Source organism: Helianthus annuus, chromosome 9 (assembly GCF_002127325.2).
Source record: "Helianthus annuus cultivar XRQ/B chromosome 9, HanXRQr2.0-SUNRISE, whole genome shotgun sequence".
NCBI classification, from domain to species: domain Eukaryota; kingdom Viridiplantae; phylum Streptophyta; class Magnoliopsida; order Asterales; family Asteraceae; genus Helianthus; species Helianthus annuus.
In genome coordinates, this window is record NC_035441.2 from 17,844,038 (window position 1) to 17,852,291 (window position 8,254).

Sequence of the window (8,254 nt, forward strand, 5' to 3'; positions counted from 1 at the left end):
TGAAATCACAATCTGTTTTAAAATATGTTTAATCACCTTTCATTATTGATAATTTAGATTGTTTAATGTTCCTAACTTGCATATAGTGTCTTGGGTGTTGTGAATCAACACCACCAAATGACGGGCTATTTATGTTGCAGGTCATGGTAATATAAATTTGGAAATTTTTAGTTCATTAATTTGCCTATATTTTGGACTGAAAAGTGAAGTGTTACTACTAAAATTTTGGGCATTTTTAGTTCATATGCTAACCGCCTCACGCGGGCCCGGGTTTTCGGAGCTGCATTTCGTGTCCGCAGAATGTGCGGGCACGAGTTCAACCAAATTCCAGTTCAGAAGCTCATTTTTTGCACCCCCCCCTGCGCGCGGGTAGTAATTGTGGTAAAACATGTAATAAAGCTACAATGGAGTAGTAAAGGCTTTACCTTATAAACAACCACTCACTTTGTTCCCACACCAATGTGGGACAAAGTATTTACCACCTTTTGAGACTTTCATTGACACACCCAAAACTTCCAACATATAAGTCCTAAACTTTTGCACTATTAGCTACATGATCTTATTGAGTGATGTTGATGGAGATGAATGCGTACTTGATTATGATTATTGATTAAAGACAGTTTTTATGTTTATGTTTTAAGTGTGTTTCGACTTTAATTTATGTTTTAACTATGTTTTTTTATGCAGTGTGTTTTTTAATCATGTTTTTTTGTTTATTATTGATTAACAAGTAGAATGGGTCATATTGATGTGTATAATATTTTTTTTTTATTTTTTTATTTTGAGCGCTTCGAATATGTGAAGCTCTCGCTTCGCGCTTGAAGCTTCACTTAAAGCTTTTGGAACCAAAACGCTTTGGAGCGCCTCGCGCTTTTTTAAACCAAGCATTGTTGGGTGCTCTTAATTACCCAACAAACCTATGGAATTTTCAAGCTTTAGAGTACCATGTTGTAAATTGTTTTGCTGCCGCATTGCGCGGATTTCTTACTAGTTTAGGCTGCTCGGTATTGAGTGATTTTAGAAAAAAGAAATTTAAGGTCACCGGAGAACGGTTGATTCAATGTAAAGATGACACTACAACTTCTCAAGTAACAACTAAAAGCACTCCATAAACAAACTGAGATGGTTGATGAGGGGATCTTATATAACAACTTCCCAAGAGATCTATCAATATCCATGGGTTCATTGTCTAGTATTTCAACATTGTAAGCCTCTTTTTTAGAACTGCTCATTACTAAACTGTTGTATATATATTTGTTTTTGAACTGTTTCATGTATGGCAGTCATGTGTAGAATATAATCAGTTAACAACTTAAACTTTCATTTGTTCTTTAATTGTGTAGTGTTCATGTTAGTCGGGAAGTATTGAATGTGGCTACCATGTGATGAAGTTCATGAAGGAGATAGCTTACGAAGGAGTTCAAATACTTGACAATGATAATGTAAGTTTTGGCATATTTTAGCCGGCATGTTATAGAAATCTGTAGTCATATGTCCAAACAAATGCTTAAATTCATAGATCTAGATTTACTCTTGAAAATTAAATACATATGCTTAAATTCATAGATTAAGATCTAAATTCTAATTTTTTAGATTTATTTCATTTAATTGTTGTCTTAGGTTGGCGAATGAGTAGCTGGATACTCGTGCGGATATCCATAGCATTTGTGAAGATTGGTCGACTTATGTGGCTACCTCTATTTTTAAGGGACAAATTGTATTTTAGGTGTTGACGAATGTATTGTATTGACAAACAATTTTTTTGTTAACGTTAAAATAGTTGTAGTATATTTGACAAATGATTATGTAATGGGTTGTTTTGGGATATATAAATATGTATTTGTTTTTTGAAAGAGATTTATTATTTTTGTTATTATATATATGTATCTAGGGTAAATTAGTAATTTTATATTTTTAAACAATTAAAATCATGACATGTGTAAATGAATGTCATAAATATGTGTCATAAACTCGTGTCATAAATGTGCGTCATTAAAAAGTGTCATAAATTGTGTGTCATAAACGTGTGTCATTAATGTTTGTCATAAATGTGTGATAAAAACATGACACACAAATGCATGTCATGTAAATTTTATGACTTCTCAATCAACGACACGCTTTTGTGTGTCATGAGTACCCTTTTATGACGTGCAATGCACGTCAAGAAATGTGTTTTTTCTAGTAGTGATATACTTATGTACATATTAGTCAAAAACCGAACTTATACGCGATATAATAGTATGTATATAAATATATATATGTTAAATTTTACAAGGCAAGAGAGAGGCCTTTGAATAAAATGAAAGGTACTTGTATATTGTTGAAAAGTTGATTGTTCAATTTTGAAAAATAACGACGACTTGTGTTGTCGGGGGCGTCCAAATATAGAGGAAACTCTGCTTATTTTTTGAAAAAATCCGTAAACAAAATGTGTTTTATTATAAGACGAACTTTATGGATTTGGTTATCACAATTTTTTTAACAAAATTACGATTCGTATATTATTTACAACAATAAATATAGTTATTATATATATTCTAAACTTCAAAATTTCGACAATTATTTTATAAAAATAAATAGCGTTTATATATATTTATTTCGAACATAAAATAAATCGGATTTCCTTTATAAAAATAAATATAGTTTATATATTTATTTCAAAAATAAAACAACACGAATTCGTTTTATAAAAATAAATATAGTTTATATATTTATTTCAAATATCCTATAACACGAATTCTTTTATAAAATTAAATATAGTTTATATATTTATTTCATACATCAAACAACTCGATGATTCTTCTATAAATATAACTTTTTATATTTATTTCAAAACGACACACTATATATCATATGTATATCAACGTACGAGTTTGCAAGATACCATTTTCATATAAATGTTCATTACATAACACACAACCTCTAGAGACGACTAACGAGATTCTACTGATATATTTATATGTTTTTATATAAAAATATTTATATATTCTAAATCCCTTGAAAACTATGTCTTTCCAAGACTTATTAATTACCGATGTTAAATGAACAAAGCAAGTATTACTTAATCGTTTTCATTAAGTTAACAACTTACCGTCGAATCGTTCCGTTAACGATTCGGTGAGCTCGGTGACACGTAGTTTAGTTACCACATTTATTTAGAAACTTATAAGATATTCCGTGTTAGGGATATTATAGAATGTACGCTAGCGAATCACGTCTTGGAAACTGCATCACAAAGTCATATTAAGCTACCTTTGCACAAGGATGTTAAGGTGAGTTCATAACCCCACCTTTTTCTGGTTTTACATTTTTATAAATGTTTTCGGGGTAGAAAGACATGCAAGTTTTGCAAAAGCATACAAGGTTTTCGATAAACATAAATTACATGTTTCTAAATCATGTTAAATGCAAGTTTTAACTAACACAAAGGATTTGGGAATTGCAATACACTCAAATGGTTTACGGAAGGTTTATGCTAAAGATACCGGTTTTACTAAACACATGCGTATTTTCGAAACGTGCATACGAACAACGGGATAAACCAGTGAGTTCATGTCCCCTTTTCATATTAAATGTTTTCTATTTTACAAATTACAAGGGAAATACATGAACGATGGTATCATAAGCTAGGGAAGAAAAAAACTAGATCATGTGCGGATATGGTTGTACTTAAGCACCATTAATCTAGTTTAGACCAAAGAACAAAGGGTTAGATCTAACGGGTGTTGGCGAGCCCCACTCTTGGTCAAGGACCCACACGGAAGAGTGCATTTGTGTCATAGTCGAGGATATTCGACGTAAAATCGTTTGGGTTTGGGTTGCTTCCTATGCCGTCACACATATTAATGTCCTTGGAAAACATTAATGATCAACGATTTCATTAACGCTTTACATACGGATTCTCATACAAATACAACTTACAGTTCCAACTCACAACTTACAGTTACAACTCATAACTTACATTTACAACTCACAACTTACTATTTACACTTATAACTTACATTTAAATGCCATATTTGATACAAATAAAACTCATGGGTTCATGAACGCGTGTTGTCCTTGTCCGGTGCGGGCATTGGCGGTTACACAAGTTTACAGACACAACAGTTTACAAATACAAAGTTTTCACATATCATTGCCGAAGAAAATGATTTTATCAATTATTATTATTGTTATTAAATATTATTATTATTATTTTTAATTATTGTTAATTTTATTATTATTTATTAATTATTATTATTAAAAACATTATTATTATTTTTATTAAATATTATTATTATTAATGTTATTATTTTTATTATTATTATTTAATTATTGAATTATTTACTTATTTATTATTTTTTTATACGTATACAGTATTTATTATGGAGGACGATCTGATTCCGGGCGATGACATTCACGTAGAGCCGGTTCAGCAGGCACTACTACAAAAACAGACATTTGCTACGGTCAAATCCGTAGCTAATTCGTAGCAAACACCCATTTAGCTACGGTGTTGCTACGGATTTAGCCCGTAGCTACAAGTCTCGTCGTAAATTTATTTGCTACCAAGTTTAGCTATGAATATCATATTTGCGACGATTTTAGCTACAAATAATAGCGTCACTATTATAGCTACGCCTTCTGCTACGAATATGCTCGCTATGGATTTGCTACGAATTTTTAGCTATGAATTTTTAGCTACCAAATTCCGCTACAATTTTTTAGCTACGGTGGAGTTTTTGCTACGAATTTGGCTACGAAGTTTTGTTGCACATTTAGCTATCGTTTTGTTACAAATCTGCTACCTAATTTAGCTATAGATTTTGCTACAAACTATATAAGGTTTTTGGTAAGAAGTTAGCTCTAGATTTTTAAAGATGTTTGCTGGGAGTTATGTAAAGTTTTTGCTACATGTTTAGCTAAGCTAAGGCTTTTTGTTTAGAACTTTTCAATATATAAATTATCATCTAATTGTTTCTTATAGACAATGTACTCAAATCTTTAGCTATAGATAGATAGAGATTATACCAAAGATAAATATAAAATCAAATATGAATATCCACATGTACTATAATAAAGATCCAAATTATCCAAAAGCAATACAATAAACCCATATCATGAGGAAAAAAAATATGGCAGGTTTTGTGACGACAATTGAAATCTCATTCGTTCCAATGTATAACTTGTATCTCCTTCAATTTTCTCCTTCATAGCACACTTCTCTACTATATCTTGTTTTAACTTTGTTGGTTATCTGTTCAATCTTGAAGCAGGTAATAAAGAAACTAGCCTGCTTGCTTCTGCAAGTTGATAAACTGAATTACATATATGATGCAATTTTCCAAAGATATAAAAGAAAATATTAACTTGGTAATATAATATATTACCTGAACATTAAAGGACAATAAGAGTTCAAACTCTAATCTTCAAACAGATATAGAGTTTCATGGGGGCAAACCTCAAGTTTACAAATTGACCTATCATACATTTACCAAAGTTTTACATAGACTAATACACTAATTAATTTATGAAAACAATAATTATTACAATAGTGATCAACAAGCATAGATAAAATAAACTAAATGTTGTATGCCTCTGAAATCAACTTAAACAACTATTAGATACATCAACCTATTTGAAGACAATTCCTTTCTATATGTATATATATGTATACTTTTTTGCTAAACAGAAATATTTGTTGACCCGTTTGAGATGAACACTACCAAAATCGACAGTTTATAAGCAAAAGTTTTAAAAAGTCCACTGCTACAATAAACTAAAAAAACGGTACGGATATTTAAAGATTCAAACCCAATATTTAAACCTTCAATTCAGCAATCAAGTTTATCTTGTTCCAAATGAAAGCAACAAAGTTTCTGAGTTCCTAGAAACAAATCACTTTAACAGCTTAAAGGTACATACAAAAAACAAAGATAATAAGCAATCTGACTTACTGCAAATGAAATACGAATAACCATTTTGGAACTTAGGTTTAGCAAATTATACTATATCAGTTGGCGCACATAATAAATCACTTTAACACCTCCATTATCAACTTCTTCAAGCTCTTTGCTAACTTTCCTTCTCTGTAAGGAATGAGACTTTTAACTGGACTCAAGAGAAATATGAATAAATTACGGTGAAAAACGGGGGGGGGGGGGGGGGGGTATGGGGAACGTAGATCAACCGACAAACCATGATTTGGATTTTTGGGGGGAATTGAAAATCATTTTGGGGGGATTTTGGAAAGATTTCAGTTTTGGAGGGAAATAAATATTTTAGAGGTGATTTTAATAATTGAATTTTTATCTTTTAGTTCGAAAAGAATATATAAATTTAACTTTTAACAAATGAGTCTAAGCCTAAAAATAAGTCGGTTTAATAAATGAGATCGACTCCAAACTTTACTTACTGAGCTCGAGTAAGCTTGTGAAACTATTATTTGTATAGTTTTTAATTAATTTGTTTATTATACATTACATATAAATTATGATAATTAATCAACTCTGCCTCACGAGCCAGCTCGAGCTTGATATGTGAAGCTCAGGCTCGAGCTCATTTATTAAATTATTAAATGAGCCACAATAAAAGTTCAATCCCCGGCTAGAGATCGCTTAAGCTCGGCTGGATTCGAATTTTTAACGAGCCAACCTCAAGTAGCTCATGAACGACTCGGCTTGTTTACACCCCAATCCATTCCTAAAATGACTGAGTTGCCCCTGATATTATTAACTATGTTATACATTATATGTAGGGATGGACATTTTTTTTCCTAAATACACGTACTCGTGCTTTTACCCGTACCTGTACCCGTACCGATTTTAGGTATTAGGTACATGTATCGATACCCAGTTTTATTGATTTTGGTATTCGGTACTTTCGGTATTGGTACGGGTAAAAAAGGGTACCGGTACCGAATTTTATGTAAACCTTTAAAAGTTTTTTTTTTTTTTTTTTTTTGTATTATGTTTTATTTTGTATTATGGTATTTATAATACTCGTCTTTTACCTATATGGTACCCATATCGTATTGACACTCGTACCAAATTTGCTATGGGAGTGGCATATACATACTTGAATTGGTGCCATGTAAGGTGCAAAAAAGTTGAACCGAGCCTGAGCTTGATTAGGCTTGAGCTCGTTTAACTTATAAAAGTTTGAGATCGGCTCATAGTTATGAAGTCGATGTATATTAAGAGTAATGTTTTTGAATTAACGACTGTGTAGGTCCCTCTCGGAGGATGAGGTTCAACCTTAACCTTGTTATACTAACCCACTAGCAAGTGCGGAATCCAAGCTAGTGAGCAAACCGGGATGAAACAAGCACAAACACAAACACACAAAGATTCACCGATTAACAGCACTTGTATTAATGCGAATGAAAGGTTCCGGTTACAAGCACAATGTTTACAAATCAGCTTTGCAAACTCTCAAAGTATGTGTGTGTGTTCTCACAGCAGGTTCTCTCTCAAAGTGTGTGTGTCTATCGAAGTGTCTACCAAGTCTGTTTGTGAACACACTGCATGGGTATATATATACCCAGCACTGGTTGTCTTGTCCGAAGGATCCGATAGATGATCGAAGGATCATCTATCGATGTCAAAGCCATCGAAGGATCCACACATACTTCGAAGGATTGCATATCCTTCGAAGTCCAACAGTATCCTTCGTAGCATATCTTTCGAGCAGATCGAAGGATCTAAATCATCCTTCGATCTCTTATCCTTCGAGACAGACAATTAGAACCATAATTCTAACTGTTTGGCCAAGTCAAACCGGAGGATGGTTGACTTGGTCAAACTTACAAGACTAACAGGAACATCGTTTTACATCGTGACCGAATACAGACAAAGTACAGACACAAGTGCACCAACAAACTCCCCCTTGGCTGTAGCTTTGTCTCAATCTTCGATGGGTGCAGATTTGTCACGATCTTGATTATCGTTGATCTTCATGTCTTCAAGCCTCTGATGTCCTTTCAAGACTTCAATGTCGGAGGATCTTTAAAGTCTTCATGTCTTGAAAGCAGAGAGTGTATCAACAAACTACCCGTATCATGTAGGAAGTGTGTTGACAGACTCCCCCTTAACATAAGCTCCCCCTTGAGTTATGCTCGTGAAATACTTGATCTTTATGAATGAGATCCTTGAGGTTTTGATGATGGTTCGCGGCAACTCGATCATCTTCATCTTTTGAGTGCCTTCGCGTCGTGTCTTCATTCCGAAGCTTGTCATCGACCATGTTCTCCTAGCCTTTAGAATCTGCACATGCA

At 32.8% G+C, this 8,254-nt stretch overlaps 1 long non-coding RNA gene across 1 annotated transcript; it reads right to left on the reverse strand.

Moving 5' to 3' along the window:
* Nucleotides 1–5,032: 5,032 nt before the first annotated feature.
* LOC110874144 lies at nucleotides 5,033–6,131 on the reverse strand. Its single transcript, XR_002555677.2, has 3 exons — nucleotides 5,937–6,131; nucleotides 5,370–5,459; nucleotides 5,033–5,282 (listed from the first exon to the last, which is right to left on the reverse strand). It is a non-coding gene; the product is annotated as an uncharacterized LOC110874144 (long non-coding RNA).
* Between the last annotated feature and the right edge of the window lie 2,123 nt (nucleotides 6,132–8,254).